Raw genomic sequence first — 24,940 nt, 5'->3', positions numbered from 1 at the left:
TATTTTAATTGAGCAATATTCCAGGTAAGGTTGCTGTCACCCCAAGATGAAAGTGACTTTTAATCATGACGCCGATGCGATGGAAATAGCCAGTTCTTTTCTGGCTGCCCCAGCACGCTATCAAGACTTGTCGAGAAGTACTCTCACCGACCCTTTCTTTAAAGTTCCCTTAGGAACTCATAAAACATCGCATCTGTTTGTACTGGATGGAAATCCTTTATAAGTAAGTTGCTTTTAGTTTTTGATTATCTAGAAAGTGTTTTTTTTTTCACAAATGGAAATGTCTTATTGGCTAGAAAAACAAGTAACCTTATAGGTTACTTTGAGGTACTGTACTGTATAGGCTATTGTGTTAAGGGTAGGATCAAATCATCTTTGTTCCGACACTAAATGCAAACCCTTCCGCTCTTTATTAGGGATATACTTTCAGCGAAACTGGAAGACTAGACATAAGACGTTTAGAGAGGGGTAACTCCCCCGCTGCTACTTAGCACCAGGTAGGGGAGGTAGCCGGCTACCTCGCTCGCACACATACACACGCATACAGACACACCAGTGTTGTCTCATCACTTTTGATTGAAGACAGGAATTAGAGGGGGATAGGTGATGGCAGGCCAAATTTATATAAAGAGCTCAAGGTTTGTGTTAAGAAAAATACAGATTACTTTCAAATTTATCATTTTTATTATTGTTAAAGAATGGTCAGTAGGGAAGAAACAAAATTAAGTGTCATAGGGTCAAGATTTTTATTTGTATTCATTAATAGATATTTTCTTTGGTAGTTCAAGCTTCTTAAAATGTTTATACATAATCCAGAGTGAGTTGGCAATTTACTTGCTGCCGTTTTCTCTTGTACTCAAAGACTTACTCTGCTGGAGAATTTTTATTTAAATGTAAAGATTAAAGATTTTTATAGTAATTATGAATGAGTTTGTTTCGGTTGAAGTTATCAGTGATAAATTTTTTACTAGAGAGCAGATAATTTTAATTGAGTCAGCCTTTGTAAATTATTTTAGAGGAAATATGACTTTAAGAATAACATTTGTATAATTAAAATCGAAACAAGAGAGAAGAAATATTTGTTTGGCACATGCAAAAGACTGTCCTCTTTTCTTGTGTCAAATTGCAATTTCTCAATAAACTCATTAAAAAAAATGTCTTTTCCAATATTTTCACATACTCTATATTTACAGCTAATGATATACACGTTTGATGATTCATGGTACCTGTAGTTTCAAAAACAGCCCATATATGTACAGTTTCTTCCCTGTAAACTTTAAACTAATACGGTTAGTTATAGAGGTACAGGCCAGATAATGAAAAATAAAATAGGGTAATATTTTACCCTTGGGCCTCTGACTTGATGTTGTGGATACCCTAGTTGAATATTAAGAGTTCTTGTGATTGTACAGGCAATAGCCTTTCCAATGATTCCTAATTTGCACTTGTGATTAATTTCTTTCTATATGAAAAGGTCCTTTATATTGTCCTACCCATAACTTTTGCGTCCTAAGAAAAATTGAAAAAAAAAAAAATAGAGGTCTTACTGTCTTAGAAAACCACCAGTATTTTTAATACTTTACCTTAGTTAATGCTGCTTCAAGTCTTCCACAGAATGGCAGGAGATGCAGATTCATTATTTTAAAATCTGTAAATATTGGTTGAATTAATCACAATCCAAGACAAACTGCTTTTTGGGCTCATAAGAAAAGAGGACAGTCTTTGGCATACATACATACACATACCAAAGGCACTTCCCCCAATTTTGGGGGGCAGCCGACATCAACAACGAAACAAAACAAAAAGGGGACCTCTACTCTCTACGTTCCTCCAGCCTAACCAGGGACTCAGCCGAGTTCAGCTGGTACTGCTAGGGTGCCACAGCCCACCCTCCTCCGTTATCCACCACAGATGAAGCTTCATAATGCTGACTCCCCTACTGCTGCTACCTCCGCGGTCATCTAAGGCACCGGAGGAAACAGCAGGGCCTACCGGAACTGCGTCACAATCGCTCGCCATTCATTCCTATTTCTAGCACGCTCTCTTGCCTCTCTCACATCTATCCTCCTATCACCCAGAGCTTTCTTCACACCATCCATCCACCCAAACCTTGTCCTTCCTCTTGTACTTCTCCCATCAACTCTTGCATTCATCACCTTCTTTAGCAGACAGCCATTTTCCAGTCTTTTGCAGATGCCAAACAAGTCTTTTTGTAATGATAAAAAGGCTTTACATATTCCAAAGATTCCTGGAATAAGGTGCTGTAACATTCCTTTGGTACTTTTATCTTCCAATCATTCCAGTAACTAATTGATGTGAATATATGTTACATTCAGATCCCAGTGATACAAGTTAACCCTTTTACCCCCAAAGGACGTACTGGTACGTTTCACAAAACTCATCCCTTTACCCCCATGGACGTACTGGTAGGTCCTTGCAGAAAAATGCTATAAATTTTTTTTTTTTTTTTCATATTTTTGATAATTTTTTGAGAAAATTCAGGCATTTTCCAAGAGAATGAGACCAACCTGACCTCTCTATGACAAAAATTAAGGCTGTTAGAGCAATTTAAAAAAAATATACTGCAAAATGTGCTGGGGAAAAAATAACCCCTTGGGGGTTAAGGGTTGGAAATTTCCAAAGAGCCTGTGGGTAAAAGGGTTAATATAATGCACAGACTCTCAACTGATTATTATTGAAGCTTCATGATGACTCCCAAAACTGTTCATACTTTGATATAATCATAATCACTGCAATGTTCTTCATAATCACCATCCTGACTATGCTGTCCTTCATCAATGTCCTCATCACACTGTTCCATATCTGTAGTTTTCTCAACTGTATCTATCAGGTCAGGGGGAAGCACTGGCCCGCATGACCACACTGGCTCCAAAACACCCCCATCATTTCTTTCCCAAACTTGTCCAGGGTCATGTGGCTTTTGGAGACCTGAAGATTGGAATATCCGCTCGCTTGTCGATAGCAAGGGGATGGTTCACACAACCAATGTGCGGAATGAGGTTGTCTCGGAAAGATGGCCATGGGAGGGGTCAGTCTTAGATTTCGTTGTCAGTTGCTCATCTTTTCCAACCATCTTCGTTAAAGGTATCATTACTTAAGATAGTGTTAGGATATCCTAATTCACTGTTTATTGCTTTGTTGGTAAAGCTCTTGGCTTTTTCAAGCATTGATATGTAGCCCAAGCTTGGCATAAGCATCATCAAAGGCATTAAGGATTCTTTGAACATCAGCTCCAGTTTGGGCACATGTGGCATTATCGTCTGAATATTGGAATTCTATAAGAGTTGCAGTTTTAATTTTGGTTTTGGCTCCGAGGCATCCAAGGTTGACAATTCCTCCATCCATTCAATATGTAATTGATATACCTGGAGAGAGCTGATCCTTCATGAGATGTATAATAGCAGTGATGAATACAGAGAAAAGGGTGGGAGCCATCACGCATCCCTGTTTGACACCAGATTTTACCGTGAAAGGGTTAACTACATTTTCATTAGCAGTCATAGCAACAGACATATCATATAGTAGCCTTAGAATATGGATCTATAACTGTTGGCAGGCTGCTTTGGATTGAACATCCCAAAGAAGTTCCTGCTTAACATTGTCAAAGGCCTTAGTTATGTCAATAGTAGGTAGAGAGTTAATGGATCCTTTGACTGGCCAGACAGTACTACATTGGATCCCTCTGTGATTGCAGCTCATTTTGTCTGTCTACATATACACCGAATAGTCTGGCCTATTCTTTCCATATTCTTTCCATATAAATATGAAATATTTATTTTATTACTGTTCTTAAAATATTTCATTTTACTTGTTAATTCTCTTATTTCCTTGTTTCCTTTCCTCACTGAGCTATTTTTCCTGTTGGAGCCCCTGGGGTTATAGCATCCTGCTTTTCCAACTAGGGTTGTAGCTTAGCAAGTAATAATTATGATAATAATAAATGCCAGGTATAATGGTTTCGGTTATGTTTATTTCTTGTAGTTGCCAGACTGAAAATCCTGTTGGTTGTCCCCCTGGCTGGTTGAAAGCCACTCTGAGAATCAGGGAGTATCTTTTCAGTGATTGGCATTAGTCGATTGTTAAGAATTTTGGCTGGGATTTTATCAGCCACTGACAAAAGCATGATACCTCTGTAATTACCACAATCTGATCAATCTCATTTCTTTTAATAGATTGGCATTAAACCATCTCTTAGGTCTTCTGGTACCTCTTCATTGATCCAAAGTTTTTCAAGGAATTTATGGACATACAAGTGGAGAAGAGGTTCTCCCTCTTTAAAAGCTTTAACTGGTATGCCATCTATACTTGGAGCCTTGTTGTTTTTCAGACTAGATATTGCAGATGTTACCTTGACTAAGGTTGGGATTCTGTCCAGTGTCACAACTGGTTGTTGAGGTCTGCTATTAATGGCATTTTCATCTTTTACAGGATCTCTATTCAATAATTCCTGGAAATGTTCCCCACCTATTAAAGATGTCTATTTAACCCTTGAGGTTTCTAGCACATTCTTTGTTTCTTAATGGAGCTAGTCCTTGTGAGATGGAACCATATACTCATCTTGCTGTGCCAAAAAAGTCAGCATTTTATTTGCATTTCTTCAAACTGCTTATCCGCCACTCATTTTCAATTCTTCTTGTGGATCTTTGAACATCATCTTTCAGTTGTCTTTACTTTTGTCTTTTAGTTTCCGAGGTGTGAGGTGAGATTGTTCAGATGATCAATCAGTGCCTTTCTTTTTACATCTGTTAGCTTTGTTTTCCTCGTCATTTTCATCAAACCAGTCCTCATGTTTGTGATCTTTCATGCCAATTGTTTCTGAGCAGCTGTCCCACACTCTTGTTTTGAGTTTCTTCCCAGTGTCCTCTAATATCTGGGGATATTCATCTGGTAGATTATTGCTAAGGCCATTCTAATGTGATTGTTTTATAGAGGAGTCATATAGATGTTCAGTCTTGAATTTGGTTCTCTTCAGCATCCGTCCATTCCTGACAGTCTTTTCAAGACTTACCTTTATCACTGTCTGCTAAAGAAGGTGATGAATGCAAGAGTTGATGGGAGAAGTACAAGAGGAAGTCCAAGGTTTGGGTGGATAGATGGAGTGAAGAAAGCTCTGGGTGATAGGAGGATAGATGTGAGAGAGGCAAGAGAGCGTGCTAGAAATAGAAATGAAGGACGAGCGATTGTGACGCAGTTCCGGTAGGCCCTGCTGCTTCCTCCGGTGCCTTAGATGACCGCGGAGGTAGCAGCAGTAGGGGATTCAGCATTATAAAGCTTCATCTGTGGTGGATAATGGGGTAGGGTGGGCTTTTGCACCCTAGCAGTACCAGCCGAACTCAGTTGAGTCGCTCGTCAGTCTGGGAGGAGCGTACAGAAGAAAGGTCCCCTTTTTTTTTCATTTGTTTGATGTCGGCTACCCCCCAAAATTTGGGAAAGTGCCTTGGTATATGGATAGGACTTTTATCACTTGGTAGACAAGAGGATGGGCAGTCCATCAGTCTGTGAAAGGGGCAGCTCTTGTGATCATTACATCTTTACAGTCACAGGTTCTTTCAGTGATATAACCTAGTAAATGCCTTGGATGTTTTCAGGTAATCTTATATTTGTTCCTTTGCCTGGAGATAGTATTTGCGATGCATAGGTAAAATTCTGAACACTGACAGGAAAAGGGTTCCATTTATATTGATCTTACCCACTCCATGCCTACCGATTGTATTTCGCCATAAATGAGTCTGTTAATTCCGGTGTTAAAGTCACCAAGGAGGAATGCTTTGTCATGGTTAGGGAATAATGTAAGTATTCTATCCAGGTCAGCATAGAAAGACTTGCAATGTCTTCAGCATCAAGAGTCGGAGCATAAGCACTGATCATTGGGGCATATGCTTTTAAGATTTCCCTGATGAAGCCAGTTATAAATGTTGAACATAAGACACTTTTTTCAAAATCACTAAATAATGGATTAATGTTAATTCTTATGATTCTTTGTAACTAATTGCATGATAAATATTGAAAAATTAACAAATTAACATCTAGAATGATATAATTGAGAATCAAACATTCTTTATACAAATTGAAATATTAAAAAGTAATTCACCAATCTGTTGCTAAGCAATAAAGTAAATGAAAAGAGGTAGAAATATTTCCTATGCAGTGTCTATAAAATCATCTTCTGGTGTAAATTTGATATTATTGTTACAAAGCTCCTCATTCCCTTCCCACACACACACATCTGCATGTGGTAAATCATTTGCTAAGCATTTACATGGGGGATTACAGACTAAGGATATTATTAGGAGAATTAAGTGAATCACAGACAACTTGGCAGTGGATCCATTAATTATGTCCCGTCCATGACCATGGGGCGATGGGAGTGTTCGTTTTGCTCTAACCTTATTCCATATCATGACCTGATAATTTATTTTCCTAAGTACAGGTACAACAGCCCTTTATGTGCAGTAGCCCTTCCCAGGGTATTTGTTTCTTTGAAAACATATATCATTGAAGTTCTTGCTAGTTTATCTATACTTGACCATTTTTTTGTAGATTTGACAAAATATTTCAAGTTAATCTTGAACTCCATCAGAGATTTCTTCACTTGTTCCGAGTGTCCAATGGTTCTTTAGTTTCCATATATTAAATGCCTTCCAGTAAGAGTAAAGCAGTTGCCTTGGTTCTCCGCACAAGCTGACCTTAAGCCACTGCAGGTAAACCATGCTCCCTTGTGTACCTAGTATTGTGTAAATACTGTTGCGTCCCCATACCCTGTGAGGTGATATTTGGAAAGTCTCGGGTACAAAAGCTTTTCCTACATAGACTCGGAATAACTTTTACTTTGACAGTCACACTGCTTATCTCAATACACAGCTTGCGTGGGCCCGTACCTTATGTAGCAAGGTTTAGGGACTCCTTTTATACCAAACTACTCTAGATAAGGAGCCCCCGGGTAAAGCCAAAAAGCCAGATATGCAGGGACGTCCATCCTCCTAATGGGGAATACCCCCTAATAAGTAGCGTACGGAACAAATGACAAATTTTTAGATAATTTGTATTTTTCCTAACGATACAAACCTTAGCTATTTAACCAAACTTGCCCGCCAGCCCTATCCCCCTTGAAGTCCTACCTCTAAGCAAAATGAGTTCAGTCACAGGTGTGTGAGTGGGAGGGGTAGCAAGCAAACTAGCAGGATGAGTAGTTAACCCTCGCTCAATTTTAAGGGCTGGGCCTTTCAGCTTCACCGAAAGGTCGCTGTACCTCATGGGTCCCGGCCTCTGTTTCAACCAGGAGGAAATTTTTTTTAATACGTCTCGTGTCGGCATTACCATCACCATGTCCGATTTTCTTATTTCCTCAGTGGTGTTTGCCAACCTGAAGTTTGACTCGGCACGCTGAAACCAGTCCCATCGACATCTGTGTAGCCGTTTGTGTGAATATCGCGCCATGCCCTTTGGTTCTGAGGGGCGAGGTACTGTCGACATCTGAATCTGTCATCTGACCTCACACTCCAAAACTCAGTAGTGAGCTGTATTTAGTCCGCTAACGGAGTAGGAATTCCAAGCAGCTGAGTAGTAGCTAATTACCGTGGCAAAACTGCTTTTGGAAACGCCAGAATGCAAAATGATTTGTGCCGTAACGAGTCCGTTAGTGGCGTTGGGGTATGTGGAGTTGCGAGCTCAAACGATTTCTTTTAAAATCGCCTTTGTGAGTTCGTTAAGGGAAAATCCATAGCAAAACAGGATGTCTGGCCACCTGCGCAGGTCATCCGCAGGAGTCTACCAGGCGAAGTGGCGAGTTTTCTGTGGTTGGTGTCGTGGAAGGGGTATCTCTCCACTCGATGCCACTATTCCAGCAATAGCAGAGTTCCTCGTGTATTTGCGGGAGAAAATGCGCCTTTCAGTCTCGGCAGTGAAAGGCTATCGCTCAGCCTTAAGTCTTGCCTTCAGGCTCAAAGGAGTGGACATTTCTTCCTCGCGGGAACTTTCTTTACTCACGAAGTTATGAACTTACCTACCTTCAGTCAGAAGTGAGACCACCTCCATGGAACGTGGTTCGAGTTTTCAGGTCTCTAAAGAGACCTCCCTACGAACCATTACGCCAGGCTTCAGATTGCCACCTTACTTGGAAGACGGCATTCCTGCAAGCTTTGGCTTTGGCCAAGCGAGTCAGCGAATTTCATGGTCTCATACGACGTCGCCCATTCAAGGGGATGGGGGGAGGTAACGTTCAGATTCGTCCCTGAGTTTGTTGCCAAGACTCAGAATCCGGGAGTGCCAGACCCTCGGTTCGACTCTTTCCAGGTTTTGAGTCTTTGTTCTGTAACAGATGACCCAGACCATCTCCTACTGTGCCCAGTAAGGAGTCTGAGGTTGTATCTTAAAAGAACAGCTGCAGTTCGTCCCCAGGTGCAAGCCTTGTTTCTGAGCACTGGGAAAACGAAGAGAAGGGTCACCAGGAATACCATCTCAGCCTGGATTCGCAAGGTAATACACCTAGCCTTGCATCCTGACCCTTCTCCGTCACGTCGCCCTAGAGCCCATGATGTCAGGGGCATAGCCACGTCCCTGGCCTTCAAGAAAAATTATTCACTGATGCAGGTCCTGCCAGCTGGGGTGTGGAAGCGTCAGACCACCTTCACAGCCCACTACCTGCAAGACGTGACACACAGGAGGCACGATACGTTTTCTATCGGCCCTGTGGTGGCTGCACAACAGCTGGTCTAACCTCAGGCTCCTTAATGGACAAGTAGCAGAAGGTTGAGGGCATTGTTACCCGGTTTTAGTCTGCGTAAATGAAAAGGTATGTCTGGCCCTTATTCTTTTCGTCATCCACTCTTCCCTTGGAGAAAGCAGCATCCTGGGTTCTCTGCACAGTTGACCTCAAACCACTGCAGGTAAACCATGCTTCCTTGTGTTCCTAGTATTAAGTGTAGTACTGTCATGTCCCCATACCCTGACGAGGTATTGGGAGAGTCCTAGCCTAGATTTCCATCTGAAGAACTCCAGGTCAACTTCCTAGGATGAGTCACTTCTTCATCTTCGCACACAGCTTACGTAGGTGGCAGCAGTTTCACAGCATGCTAGCGAGGAGCAGGGACTCCTTATTTTCTGAGTACGTAAACACTCGAATATGAAGTCCCCGGGCAAAGCCAAAGCCAGTATGGCAGGGACTTACCGCCCTTCCTAAGGGTTGAGTCACCCTATGTAAATAGGGTGGTTTGCATTTCAGTTATGGAACAAATGAAAATTTGTAGATAATTTGTATTCTTCCTAACTATACAAACCTTAGCTATTTACACATATGTGCCCGCCAGCCCTGTCCCCCGGGATAAGTCCTACCTCTAAGCAAAGTGAAGTACTCACTAGTGTGTGTGAGGGGGGAGGGGGGGGGTTGCAAGCTACCCCTCCCTAGCCCCCCACTAACTAGCGGTGGGGTAGTAAACCCTCTTTGAAAATCTTATGGCTCGTCATTCAGCTACGCCGAAGTAATTACCCTATGTAAATAGCTAAGGTTTGTATAGTTAGGAAAAATATAAATTATCTACGAATTTGTCATATATATTTGAGGATGTACAGTATATCATGTCCATCAGTCGTTTGTTAAAATTTATTTATTCCAGCGCAACATAGAAACCTTTCGGTCTTTATGTAGGGGTATTTATTTTGGCGAAGTGAAACTAGCCGTTGAATGCAAGGTGTAACTACCCTCTGCTGGTCACTTTTTATTTCGGCTCTGTAAAGACGTATTCTTTGTCCCGCCAAAGCCTTTTAACTTTATGATTAAAAGCAACCGGCATAAAGCCTTATAAAAAGTCCTTTTTCTTTCAGAGTCTTGTAAGATTTTTGATGATCTATCTATTCTGAAGAAGTGTTTAAATTCTTTCATTCTACCTTGTTTTGAGTATTGTTCTCCTTTCTGGTCCTCAGCTGCTGACTCTCATCTTCATTTGTTGGACAGCAACTTACGGTCTATTAAATTCCTTATTCCTGATTTAGATATTAATCTTTGGCACCATCGTTCTCTTGTCGTCAGCACTTGGAGAGACGAGAGGAGGATCACCAAAACATTATCTCTGTTGGATTCACCGAGTCATAAACTACGCTGTGAATCCAGATCCTCATCCAACACGTCGACCCATGATGTCAGCAGATTACTCTGTGACGCAGGTTGTACCAGCAAGGGTGTAAATGCTCCAGGTGACTTTCACAACCTTTCTCCTGCAAGACGTGACCCACAGGAACTCGTTACGATCTCTATTGGTCCTGTGGTGGCTTCACAACAGCTGGTTGTATACCTCAAGCTCCTTATTGGACAAGTAGCAGAAGGTTGAGGGCACTGTTACCCGGTTTTAGTCTACGTAAATGAAAAGATTTGACTGGCTCTTATTCTTTTCTTCATCCTCCCCTCTTGTGGGGAAAGCAGCATCCTGGGTTCTCTGCATAAGCTGACCTCAAACCACTGCAGGTAAACCATGCTCCCTTGTGTACCTAGTATTAAGCTAATACTGTTGCGTCCACATACCCTGGTGAGGTGGTATTGGGAAATTCTTGGTTACATCAGTTTTTTCCCACAATTGACTCTGAATAACTTTACCCAGATAGTCGCACTTCTGCATGTCTCAACACACAGCTTGCGTAGGCTGCGGACCTTGCATAACAAGGTTTTAGCGAGGGCAGGGCACTCCTTGTTTTTTAGTACTAACATACTCGGATAAGGAGCCCCCGGATAGAACCAAAAGCCAGATTGGCAGGGAGGTCCACCCTTCCTAATGGGTGAGTCACCCTTAATATAGAGCTTGGTTTGTATTCCAGTTACGGAACAAATGACAAATTCGTAGATAATATGTATTTTTCCTAACTATACAAACCTTAGCTATTTACTGTATTATTATTATTATTATTACTATCCAAGCTACAACCCTAATTGGAAAAGCAAGATGCTATAAGCCCAGGGGCTCCAATAGGGAAAAATAGCCCAGTGAGGAAAGGAAATAAGGAAATAAATAACTGAAGAGAACAAATTAACAATAAATCATTCTAAAAAAAAAAAAAAGTAATGTCAAAAGAGATATATCATATATAAACTATTAACAACGTCAACAACAAAAATGTCATATATAAACTATAAAAAGACTCATGTCCGTCTGGTCAACAAAAAAGCATTTGCTCCAACTTTGAACTTTTGAAGTTCTACTGATTCAACAACCCGATTAGGAAGATCATTCCACAACTTGGTAACAGCTGGAATAAAACTTCTAGAGTACTGCGTAGTATTGAGTCTTATGATGGAGAAGGCCTGGCTATTAGAATTAACTGCCTGCCTAGTATTACGAACAGGATAGAATTGTCCAGGGAGATCTGAATGTAAAGGATGGTCAGAGTTATGAAAAATCTTATGCAACATGCATAATGAACTAATTGATCGACGGTGCCAGAGATTAATATCTAGATCAGGAATAAGAAATTTAATAGACCGTAAGTTTCTGTCCAACAAATTAAGATGAGAATCAGCAGCTGAAGACCAGACAGGAGAACAATACTCAAAACAAGGTAGAATAAAAGAATTAAAACACTTCTTCAGAATAGATTGATCACCGAATATCTTAAAAGACTTTCTCAATAAGCCAATTTTTTGTGCAATTGAAGAAGACACAGACCTTATATGTTTCTCAAAAGTAAATTTGCTGTCAAGAATCACGCCTAAAATTTTGAAAGAGTCATACAAATTTAAAGAAACATTATCAATACTGAGATCCGGATGTTGAGGAGCCACCGTCCTTGACCTGCTTACAATCATACTTTGAGTTTTGTTAGGATTCAACTTCATACCCCATAATTTGCACCATGCACTAATTTTAGCTAAATCTCTATTAAGGGATTCACCAACCCCAGATCTACATTCAGGGGATGGAATTGATGCAAAGAGAGTAGCATCATCTGCATATGCAACAAGCTTATTTTCTAGGCCAAACCACATGTCATGTGTATATAGTATGAAAAGTAATGGGCCAAGAACACTACCCTGTGGAACACCGGATATACAAGCTTGCCCGCCAGGTCTATCCCCCTTGAAGTCCTACCTCCAAGGAAAGTGGGCTAAATCACAGGTGTGTGAACGGGAGTGGTAGCAAGCTACCCCCCTACCCCCCGCTAACTAGCGGTGTGGGTAGTTAACCCTCGCTAAATTTTAATGGCTCGTCATTTCAGCTCCGATGAAAGTATAACCCCTAATAAATAGCTAAGGTTTGTATAGTTAGGAAAAATACAAATCATCTACGAATTTATCATATTTATAGGGCCTCATTGATATGTATCTGTGGGTACAGTATTAAGAATATAATTTAGATACAGTATAGTAGCTATTACATAATTTGTACTTAATGAAATATTCTATTGCAGATAATGGTGTACGTCGTTGCTTTGAAAGGAAAACCGCCCGTGCGTCCAGGCAGGACACTTTTCAACATCACGGGACAGAAAGGGTATCTATGCGTTCTTCCCCCTTCTGCCCAGTAAGGAGGCTATCAGATAAGTTTAGGGCATTGCAAGATCGAGCGATGATCTTCATAGCTCTGCTTCGGCAACATGCAGAATGATTCCCAGATCTTGTACAACTGCTCACAGAGGCCCCGAGGGAGCTCCCTCCACTTCCCGACCACCCGTGAAGATTTTCCATTGAGTGATACTATCGCTACGACCTCGCATCTGGAGATCATCCAGCAGCTTCTTGCAAAGAGAGGCTTTTCGAAGCCAGATGCGAAGCACACGGCAGGATAGCTCCATGAGTCATCTGCTTCAGTGTATCAGGCGAAGTGGTGAGTTTTTTATGGAGGGTGTCGTGGACGGAGTATCTATCCACACAGTTCCTCTAGACCAGTGGTTCTCAAACTATGGGTCGCGACCCAAAGTTGGGTCGCGAGATCAATTTTGATGGGTCGCAGGGACACAGGAACATTATCATGCTTTCAGTGTTTCAGTGTATTTCAGTTGCTTAATTGAATTATTCTTCTTTAACCCCAAATTACTTCTGTTATGTATGTTCATCTTCCCCCCACCTCCCTCCTCCCTGTGAATTAAAAGCAGTGCCATAGATTCTATTAATTTAGTTTTGTGAATTAAAAGCAGTGCCATGGATTCTATTAATATAGTTTTGGGAACGAAAAGCAGTGCCATGAATCCTGTTCGTTTAGTTTTGTGAAAAGGAAAAGCAGTGCCATAAATCCCACTAGTTTAGTTTTGTGAATGAAAAGCTGTACACATTATTTTTTTCCAAAATAAAGTGTATATATCATTGCATGTTTTCTTTCTCTTCACTTTACTCTGGGTCGCGAAGGAATGAAATGTTTCAAATAGGGTCGCTCATGAAAAAGTTTGAGAACCACTGCTCTAGACCAACAGCCATCTTTGCTCTCTTCTAGAACAGACTGACGCCTCTAGGGAGAAAAATAACAAATAGGTTCAGTTCTAGGGGAACTTCCTGTCCATTAATTAGTGAGTCTTATGTCTTCTCAGTCCCGAGTCAAACTTCAAAAGTCGAGTCTAACGAGAGGAACACTATCTGGAAGGGGTTATTAAAGAAAAAGTGCCTGAACTTGAATCAGTTGAAAAAAAAAATGTTTCAGGATGGTATATGATAGGGTTCAAATGTATTTTTTGCGGAGAAGTTTTATTTTGCTGTGCAAGAGACTTTTGAATCAAAGAAAATGGGGTGATTTTAAATGTATTTATATTTGTTTTTATAGGGCATTAAGTATATATCTCTGTGGGTATTGTAGGAAGAAAAGAATTTATATACAGTATAGTAGCTATTACATTACTTGTCCTTAATGAAATATTCTTTGTTCCAACACGGAGTACTTACCTCGAACTACTTTCTTAGGAAGATCTGGGATCTCCTCATTAACTGACCAAGAATTTTGCGTAGTTCCCCCCCTCTCTCCGTTACCTTGTTGGGGCGCTCTAGGGCGGAAGGATACTCGCCCCGGGGTGTGTTTTGCAACATCCCGCCACATTATTTAAGTAGACATTGCTCCAAATAAGAATGACTGTACCTGGTTGTCACCAGAATAATAGACTTTGCTTTGGCCCCTAATGCTAAGGACATTAACCGTGGTGTAACATTCCGAGAAATTAAAGTGCTTCTGGTTATCGCTTTATCGCCACGACTGGATATATTTCCATCCATATACCAAAGGCACTTCCCCCAATTTTGGGGGGTAGCCGACAACAACAAGAAACAAAACAAAAAGGGGACCTCTACTCTTTACGTTCCTCCAGCCTATATTTACTGCTGAAATTTCTATTAAGTAGATCTTAATCTATAAATTTTCCTTTGTTTTTTCATCCGTCCTTTTGCCTTTATGTATATACTACTCTGACTTCGGAGGTAGCAGCAGTAGGGGATTCAGCGTTATGAAGCTTCATCTGTGGTGGATAACGGGGGAGGGTGGGCTGTGGCACCCCTAGTAGTACACAGCCGAACTCGGTTGAGTCCCTTGTAAGGCTGAGAGGAACGTAGAGAGGAAAGGTCCCCTTTTTTGTTTCATTTGTTAGAGGTCGGCTACCTCCCAATTTCCTTGGTAGATGATGATGATGATGTACTACTCTAACTAATGGTCTCTTTGATTCATTTTTCCTCAAGTTTATTTTTGTAGCCCAGGGAACAGCATATAGCATTCCCCCAGCCTTCTCATTGATACTGTGATCTTTGGATATTGATCTTAGTCCTTTTAGGCATTTTTGTAGAAGATCTTCCTTATTGTTTACAAGATTTCAGTCTCTACAGTAGAAGAGATCTTTAGACTACACTACATTACTCACAATTTTATGTTAAGTTATAAGGTACTCATTTACTAGTTTAGTTTAGCAATCTTTTCATTTCGTCCATGCTTTTGTAGCTTAATACTTTATTGCTTTGGTGCAATGCTTTGTATCTGAGGGAGCGGATATGTTGCGCACTTTTGAAGGGTGGCTCTTGCACCACAAAATTATTTGTTTCTTTGTCTACTTCTTGCGTAATGTTCCCACATCTTTCTAACCCCAAAGATCCCTGCACATTTGGATTTCGTAACCACAAGCGTCTCTTGTAGTGATAAAAGTGATACCTGCTGTATTTGTTTCACGTGTCATTCACCCTTTTTCTGCTAACGTTTCTTCCCCGTTACCGTCTTGATGCTTAGTCGATTTTGCTTTCTTGATTCTCCTTCCTCTCAAACTCCATTCCATGTGAGATATTTCCCTGTTGAAAGCAGCGCCATATTTTCCCTAGATGACCGCAGAGGTAGCAGCAGTAGGGGATTCAGCATTATGAAGCTTCATCTGTGGTGGAAATGTGGGAGGTTGGGCTGTTTCACCCTAGCAGTACCAGCTGAACTCGGTTGAGTCCCTGGTTAGGCTGGAGGAACGTAGAGAGTAGAGGTCCCCTTTTTTGTTTTGTTTCTTTGTTGATGTCGGCTACCCCCCAAAATTGGGGGAAGTGCCGTTGGTATATAGATAGTATTCTTGAAAATAGATAAAAGGCAATGTTGGTGGTCTTCGTTGGATGGCATAAGTGGCCCCCTCTAGTCTGTTACTGTTTGTGCCTCCATTGGGGTTAGTATACAATAGCAATGTTGTAATTTATGGTATAATCTGTTTTTGTTTGGTCCTTTTAAAGCTGATTGTCAGGATGTAGCTGTTGAGTTTGGAGTACTATGGACCAAAATAAACATACACATATACAAATTACCTTCACCGACGAGGTTATAAAATAACCTGTTTATTTATGTTTGTCTATTAGTAGTGTTATGTCAGACTTCTCAAATTTTAACAGCGAACAGCGGATAGGAAGAAACCCATCAAGTTTTTGCAGGTATTTGATACAGTAGATTCATTCACGGTTAACTTGTGTAAAAGGGAAAGCTTGGTCCATAGGCTCGAGTAAAATGTTGACCATCTTCATTGGCAGATGTCTGAAATCTCTGATTGCTCTTCCTACTCGTTTTATATTTGATTCCGTTCTGTTCATACACTGATGGTCCAGCACTTTGCTGCAGTAGAGGGGCTTGAGTGTCTCAATGATGGGCTGGGCAATGGCGGTGGGGTAGTTTATCCACCCTGGCAGGCTCAACCATACCGCTAAGGCCAGTTCTGAGAGACCAGACCAAGACTGGACCCCTATAGGCCTTTTCCTTTATTTCAGATAGGCAAAGGCTAGGAGAAGGAAAACTCCAAAATCAAACCAAACCAAACCAAACAAGACCCCAACGGCGGAGCTTCCCAGCACCGGCGGAAGAGGGCAATGCCTATCGGGCAGGCAACAAGGCGGGCTTTGATATAACAAGAACCCGGCAGCCCGATGCAACCAACATCGGAGAAGCCGCCTGTCTCATATGTCTTGAGCCGCGGTGAAAACGATGTGGGCCAAGTGTGTGTGCGTGGCCGTTGCAAAGCCACGACCACCCAAAACAATATACCCAGCTACTGGCATTCTGTCGTTTCCTCCACCCTTCTTCTGATAGGAGGCTGATGGCTAACGACAGAAACCAATACTCGGACACGAGTGGGCGCCGACGACGACAGTTATATACATTCACTTATACAGTACTGTGATAACGCGGCTTTAGCTTCAGACTGACCTCTAGACTAGTTTTATAGAACAGCTGTTACACCTATACTGTAGTCAAAATATTTGAAGAAAAAACCCCAATCTCTATCTAAATAAATGTAACTAGTTAATGATACCAATGCTCTCTTTTAACAAAATTAAATTTCTCTCTGACTAAAATTCTTTGAAAATATTTTTCTCTCAGCTCTCGTCTCACCATAGCTTCCCTCCAACAATACTTCTCCTACACGAAATCATATCTTACTGTATCTAAAACCCTTCCTCCAACAGTTCCCACCATCTCATCTCCAACATTTTCATTCTTAGATATTAAATTCATGTTAATATATATACTGTATATACCATAATACTAGAATATGATTTTTGGAACCAATGTGAGTCCTTAACCCTTTTACCCCCAGGCTATTTGGAAATTTCCAACCCTTATTTTTTTCCCAGCACATTTTGCAGTATATTTTTTTTAAATTGCTCTATCAGCCTTAATTTTTGTCATAGAGAGGTCAGGTTGGTCTCATTCTCTTGGAAAATGCTCGAATTTTCTCAAAAAATTATCAAAAATATGAAAAAAATAATTTTTATAGCATTTTTTTGCAAGGACGTACCGGTACATCCATGTGGGTTAAGGGATGGCTTTTGTGAAACGTACCAGTACGTCCTTTGGGGGTAAAAGGGTTAATATACTGTCAAAAAGACTTCAAAATAAATCTTTAAAAAAATGTCGACACGAGTGAAGGTCCGTGTAAGTGTTAGATTCAGCACTGTGTACTGCTGTAACACCCCGCAAAATTGGTGACTTTTTAGAGAGCCAATAAAGATCTATGCATTTTGCATTGTAGTCTTGGTATGGTTTATTGCACCAGGTAAATCTGTCTGTTTGTAGCATTTATTTGCACTTAGATAAATTTTTAATAAATTTTTCATAATCTGATAAACTGTAATTATTTGCAGGTTACCGTTATGGCTATAGCCCATTTGTGTACATAGCTTCCGTAAAGAAGAGCTTTCTCGAGTCTTGATTGCCACTATAAGGAGATCAACAATGTGATAAGAGGTAAATATGGAAAATGTACCAGAGTATTGGAAGTTATTATTTTATAGTCAGTATTTGAAACTCCTTACGAAAGGATGTCCAAAGAATTTAATCTCGACTAAGGGGGGTATCACCATCAGTGCGTTACTTGGGCCAGTAGCTATGATTAATTTTTAACCTTTCTCTATACATGGGTGATGAATGTACTCCCAGGCCCCATTGTTGAACCTCATATCCCAAATTCACAATTTAAAATGGGGCCTTTTTTTGGTCTTAAACTGTCCCTTGAGTTCACCTACCTGTCCTCTCATCGTGACTTGAATTTAAACTGTGTTCTTTTTAATCTTGTGTTATTCTCAAAGTTATTAGATTTGAACCTAGCATTGTGTAAGCAAAGTTAAACTCAATTTCTATATCAGACAACATTAGCGTCGTCTTAAGACTTGGGAAAACCTTTATTTTCAGCCTCTGAGGTTTAGTTGTTTAAATTACTAACCTTAGAATTAATTTAATATTAGTTGGAACTTTTCATTCTTACCAACTTTTGTATTGGGAAAAATATGATGGGTGCAGTACTGTTTTTAACCCTTTTACCCTCAGGCTCTTTGGAAATTTCCAACCCTTAACCCCCAAGGGGTTATTTTTTCCCCAGCACATTTTGCAGTATATATTTTTTAAATTCCTCTAACAGCCTTAATTTTTGTCATAGAGAGGTCAGGTTGGTCTCATTCTCTTGGAAAATGCCTGAAGTTTCTCAAAAAAATATTAAAAATATGAAAAAAAAAATTTTATAGCATTTTTTTGCAAGGACGTACCGGTACGTCCATGGGGGTAAAGGGATGAGTTTTGTGAAACGTACCAGTACGTCCTTTGGGGGTAAAAGGGTTAAGTCTAGAGTTGATTTTCAAAATGATTGATAAGGGTATCCTAATTATAGTAGGGTCACTGTAATTTAATATTAGTTGGAACTTTTCCAGTCTTACACAACCCTTGTGTGGGAAAAATATATGATGGGCTCAGCCCTTTTTTGAATGTCTACTGTTATGGTTATTTTCAAAATAATTGACATCTGATTATAGTATCATTGCCATAATTTTTTTTACATCTAAACTCACTGCGTTCGTTGCAATTTTCAGGTGGCTGCCCCAACCCAGCCTGTGAATTATCACTTTCAAGACAAGAATCTTGTTGTTTGAAAGTCTGCTCAAGAGAAAACCTTCTTCAATTTCAAGCCATGCAAGATTCAGAGATGCACGAAAAATCTTTTTAATATAGAAATCACACTTGTCTAACCCTTAGTGGTGTTTAGAAAGAAAAAAATGCTAGCTAGCCCCTTTTGACAAATTATACTTTGGTTTTGTCATCTTTTAGGTACCATCCATCCATATACCAAAGGCACTTACCCCAATTTTGGGGGGTAGCCGACATCAACAATGAAACAAAACAAAAAAGGGGACCTCTACTCTCTACGTTCCTTCAGCCTAACCAGGGACTCAACCGAGTTCAGCTGGTACTGCTAGGGTGCCACAGCCCAACCTCCCACATTATCCACCACAGATGAAGCTTCATAATGCTGAATCCCCTAATACTGCTTCCTCCGCGGTCATCTAAGGCACCGGAGGAAGCAGCAGGGCCTACCGGAACTGCGTCACAATCGCTCGCCATTCATTCCTATTTCTAGCACGCTCTCTTGCCTCTCTCACATCTATCCTCCTATCACCCAGAGCTTTCTTCACACCATCCATCCACCCAAACCTTGGCCTTCCTCTTGCACTTCTCCCATCAACTCTTGCATTCATCACCTTCTTTAGCAGACAGCTAGGTACAGTTATGAATAATTTTTTTTTTTCATGAAGATATAAATTTTTGGGTGAGATAGCCATGTTGTCCTGATGGAAGGTTCCTTTAGTAGCTTCCTTAGGGTATATATGACAGTCATATATACCCTAAGGAAGCTACTGAAGGAACCTTCCATCAGGACGACATGGCCTAAGCCCAAAAAGATTTTGACACTATCATTCAACTCAAGCAATTATTCCTCCATACTGCATGTGACTGTTATATATACTTTAAAATTCAGCCATAGTCTAGGCAAGGTTTCAACTAATTTTCAGCCATTCAAGAATCTATTTATTGAATAATAATCCTTCAAGTTAGTGAAGACCAGCTTAGTCATTTTCAACCCTTTTTTGGCAGAAATAAAGAGTGGATAGTTTTCAGTTATAGATTACTTTTTCAGTTGATGCATCTCCCTTACTTTCAGTTGCGAATAAATTATATATAGCTGCATGTATATGAATGGCTATGGAAAAAAATTCAATTTAAAACTCATAATGATTGATAGACAAAACTGAAAAATAAATGTGAATATGTATGATCATTAACCCTTTTACCCCCAGGCTATTTGTAACTTTCCAACCCTTAACCCCCAGGAGTTTTTTTTTTTTCAAGCACATTTTGCAATATATTTTCAAATTGTTCTAACAACCTTAATTTTCGTCATAGAGAGGTCAGGTTGGTCTCATTCTTTCGGAAAATGCCTGAAGTTTCTCAAAAAAAGTATCAAAAATATGCTAAAAAAAATTTTGATAGCAGTTTTTTTCAAGGACGTACCAGTACATCCGTGGGGGTAAAAGGGATAACTAGCAACTTACTGTACATGCAACATTCACTAAATCTTTTGAAATAGGTTTTTTTTTAATTGTTTGTGTTCACTTAATTTTTCATGTTGGCCATTTCGGGTTCATTAAAACAAAATTCCTTTTACAGGTCATTAGTTGACTTTGCATTTCATCCAGAACAAAAATACCAAAATACTGTACACTATATCACTTATAGAAAACATTGCTAACAGTTATTTATGATTAAGATGTGCTATATTGTTTCCAATTTACCCATGTTTACAAATTTAGGTGGATGGATGGAGAGAAGGAAGCTCTGGGTGAAAGGAGGATAGATGTGAGAGAGGCAAGAGAGCGTGCTAGAAATAGGAATAAATGGCGAGCGATTGTGACGCAGTTCCGGTAGGCCCTGCTGCTGCCTCCGCTGCCTTGGATGACCGCAGAGGTAGCAGCAGTAGGGGATTCAGTGTTATGAAGCTTCTTCTGTGATGGATAACGGGGGCGGGTGGGCTGTGGCACCCCTAGCAGTACCAGCTGAACTCGGTTGAGTCCCTTGTTAGGCTGGGAGGAACGTAGAGAGTAGAGGTCCCCTTTTTTTGTTTCATTTGTTTGATGTCGAGTGCCTTGGTATATGTATGTATGTATGTACAAATTTAGTACGCTAGTAGCACTACAGGTGGCGTTGTATGCAATTATATCCATAACTAAACTCTTCTGGAATACCCTAATTGAAAGTCTAGTAAGAATATATTGTTGGTAACACATTTCCCACTGACGGTGAAATAGCTGGAACGGGTCTGCCATTCTCGCTCGGTGTACTTCCATCCTCCGTGAATGACTCCACAACTGTTGGATATTTGAGTTTCTTACCATTCAAAATATGTAGAATGGACACATTATGGTGGTCAGTAATGCAAATTTTTCATTTTATTTAGGTATGTAAAATTTATTATATTGGCAAAAGAAATAGCCTAGGCAAAATATTTAATTTTTTGTTTTCACTTAGTCAGGGATCCTAAGTAGAGTTTCAAGATGTTAAACAATATCATCAATACATAAGAGGCATAAAAATATATCAAATAAATTTTTATTATTATTATAATTATTATTATTATTACCCAAGCTACAACCCTAGTTGGAAAAGCAAGATGCTATGAGCCCAAGGGCTCCAATAGGGAAAAATAGCCCAGTGAGGAAAGGAAATAAGGAAATATATAAATGATGAGAATAAATTAACAATAAATCATTCTAAAAACAGTAACAGTGTCAAAAGAGATATGTCCTATATAAACTATTAACAACGTCCAAAACAGATATGTCATATATAAAGTATAAAAAGACTCATGTCAGCCTGGTCAACATAAAAACATTTGCTCCAACTTTGAACTCTTGAAGTTCTACTGATTCAACTACCCGATTAGGAGGACTTTTATATACGGCATTGACATTATGCATGGAGTATGGTTATATAGTGTATAATTGTTGGAATTCACATTTTTTGCTTTTACTACAGTCACAATGTCTAACGTTTGCATTTTAGCTTGTACCTTTTTATATATATCTTAATATTTTTCTTATCAGTGGCCATGTTTCAGTTTTCACATAGTGCTCCATGATCATCATCGTCTCCTCCCCCGCCTATTGATGCAAAGGGCCTCGGTTAGATTTTGCCAGTCGTCCGTATCTTGAGATTTGAATCCATACCTCTCCATTCATCACCCCCTACTTCACGTTTCATAGGCCTCGGCCATGTAGACCCGGGTCTTCCAACTCTTTTAGTGCCTTGTGGAGCCCAACTGAAAGTTTGGTGCGCTAATCTCTCTTGGGGAGTGCAAACCATCTCCGTCTACCCCTCGCCATGATCTCGTCTGTATGTGGCACCCGATTAATCTGTCTCAACAGTTTCGTTTCTAATCCTGTTCTACCATTTAACTCCCAATATTCTTCTGCCGGGCTTTGTTCTCAAATCTACTACAAAATCTTTAGGATTTGTTCCATACTACAAACTTTTAATGTGATTAAGAAATACTTATATGAACGAATATCGGAGGAAATCCTGTACATAATATGTGTATGAAAACTTGAAATGTGTGACTTATAAGTGTATTAGATTAGAAAAATCATATGACTATTGTATATACGTGCTTTAAAGTTGATAAAAATTCCAATAAAACAAATAAGTTTTATACTTTTATTTCAATAAAAGGCCAATGGGAGGTCTTATTCAAGTGAAGTCATGAATAGGTATAGGAAACCTCAGTGGAAAATAAGTTTAAAAGCTTAAAAGAAAAGAATGTAAATTTGTATTGTAGAAAACAGTCGTGAAATATGAGATTGAATTCTAGTGCGTGTGTAGTATTAACCCTTTTACCCCCGTGGTATTTGGAAATTTCCAACCCTTAACCCCCAAGGGGTTATTGTTTTCCCATCATATTTTGCAGTATATTTTTCTTAAATTGCTTTAGCAGCCTTAATTTTTGTCATAGAGAGGCCAGGTTGGTCTCATTCTCTTGGAAAATGCCTGAATTTTCTCAAAAAATTATAGAAAAAATATGAAAAATTAATTTATATAGCATTTTTTTGCAAGGACGTACCGGTACGTCCATGGGGGTAAAGGGATGGCTTCTGTGAAACGTACCAGTACGTCCTTTGGGGGTAAAAGGGTTAAATGGAAATGAACTATTATTGTAGTTTAGGGCTTATGAATTCTGGAAGTATCCACAAGTATTTTGGTGAGAACATTCTTTTGAAAGAGGTTTAACAAGACATATTTCGAACTAGGGGTACGTGGAGTGCTATATCACTTAATTTCATTTTAAGTTCATGGATGAAGTGATTACTAAACAACAGACATACTGTATATCAATTTACAAAACCAATCCTTAAATTTGATTAAACTTTATTTAGTTTTATTCACCAAAATTTTAAATCTTGAATGCTCAACATGGTTGAATAGTTTTAACCTTTTCGACCGGGTTTGAGAGTCAAGATTTATTTGGACAAAAGTATCGGGGTGTATTTTGGTTTTAACTAGAATTTTGTTTAGATAAAAGCATAAGATAGTGTTGCTTAACCCTTTTACCCCCGGGGTATTTGAAAAATTTCCAACCCTTAATCCCCAAGGGGTTATTTTTTTCCCAGCACCTTTTGCAGTATATTTTTTTTAAATTGCTCTAACAGCCTTAATTTTTGTCATAGAGAGGTCAGGTTGGTCTCATTCTCTTGGAAAATGCCTGAATTTTCTCAAAAAATTATCAAAAAATATAAAAAACAAATTTTTATAGCATTTTTTTGCAAGGACATACCAGTACGTCCTTTGGGGGTAAAAGGGTTAATGCATTTGGAAATGGTTACTATGCAATGCATGAAGAATTTCATTAGTAGTTATTGAAAAATATGGTTTGGAATAAGTATTTTTATATATCTTTTTAGGAAGTGAAGGCATTTATTTTGTTAAGGGTTCCGAGTGATTTGATTCTGTAACTGGCTGACTTTTAAATGTCTGCAGGGAAGAGAGTATTTTAATATTGCGGTGATGCAAGTTGTAGAACTTATTTTTCCAAAAGATATTATGAATTCTCGTCTTATATGCAGTAAATATCATTTGTCTTTATTTGGTTACTACCACTAATACCAATACATTATTTCAAATACCAACATTGTCATCACTGTAATTGTAAATATATGTTCAATATTTAGTCATTTGAAAAGGAAAAAGGCAATTTCTATGCATGTTACATTCAATATTTAGTCATTTGAAAAGGAAAAAGGCAATTTCTATGCATGTTACATTCAATATTTAGTCATTTGAAAAGGAAAAAGGCAATTTCTATGCATGTTACATTCAATATTTAGTCTTTTGAAAAGGAAAAAGGCAATTTCTATGCATGTTACATTCAATATTTAGTCATTTGAAAGCTTTCTTTGCATTTGAAAACAAAAAGATATCTTGGCATGTAACTAATTTAAATTCATTTAAATTCATTTAAATATTGGTCATCAGTTTCGAATGTGCCAGAAGCTAGAATTCTGGAAACCTTTAGTTTAATTCTCTGGGAATATCCACTGCAGTCAAATATACCCTTAGGAAGCTACTAAAGGAACCTTCCATCAGGACGACATGGCCTGAGCCCAAAAATAGATCCGTTTCCTGGTAATGTGGGCAATATGAATTCACTGTTGTGGTTTGTTCACCCTTATGTTGTAGCAAAGGTCAGTTCAATATTTTCCACATTTCATAATGCAATTTCTGAACTTCACTTGTAAATGGAAAATGGTTGTCTGCTAAAGAAGGTGATGAATGCAAGAGTTGATTGGAGAAGTACAAGAGGAAGGCCAAGGTTTGGGTGGATGGATGGTGTGAAGAAAGCTCTGGGTGATAGGAGGATAAATGTGAGAGAGGCAAGAGAGCGTGCTAGAAATAGGAATGAATGGCGAGCGATTGTGACGCAGTTCCGGTAGGCCCTGCTGCTTCCTCCGGTGCCTTAGATGACCGCGGAGGTAGCAGTAGTAGGGGATTCAGCATTATGAAGCTTCATCTGTGGTGGATAATGTGGGAGGTTGGGCTGTGGCACCCTAGCAGTACCAGCTGAACTCGGTTGAGTCCCTGTTTAGGCTGAAGGAACATAGAGAGTAGAGGTCCCCTTTTTGTTTTGTTTCATTGTTGGTGTC

At 39.5% G+C, this 24,940-nt stretch overlaps 1 long non-coding RNA gene across 3 annotated transcripts in view; it reads left to right on the top strand.

Annotated features, from left to right (window-relative positions):
- The window catches only part of LOC137635207 (uncharacterized), a 55,680-nt gene extending 31,144 nt beyond the window's left edge, over positions 1-24,536 (top strand). For 2 of the 3 annotated variants that reach the window (XR_011042616.1, XR_011042615.1), the window contains 4 exons: positions 25-223; positions 12,412-12,827; positions 17,567-17,669; positions 18,785-24,536. This is a non-coding gene — a long non-coding RNA (uncharacterized lncRNA). The remainder of the gene's footprint in view (positions 1-24; positions 224-12,411; positions 12,828-17,566; positions 17,670-18,784) is intronic. The other variant, XR_011042617.1, reaches the window with a different exon arrangement.
- The last annotated feature ends 404 nt before the right edge of the window (positions 24,537-24,940 follow it).

The sequence above is a fragment of the Palaemon carinicauda genome, unplaced genomic scaffold (assembly GCF_036898095.1).
Source record: "Palaemon carinicauda isolate YSFRI2023 unplaced genomic scaffold, ASM3689809v2 scaffold1012, whole genome shotgun sequence".
In the NCBI taxonomy this organism is placed as follows: Eukaryota; Metazoa; Arthropoda; class Malacostraca; order Decapoda; family Palaemonidae; genus Palaemon; species Palaemon carinicauda.
Note: the sequence above shows the minus strand (reverse complement) of the source record. Positions and strands in the feature narration are given on the sequence as shown.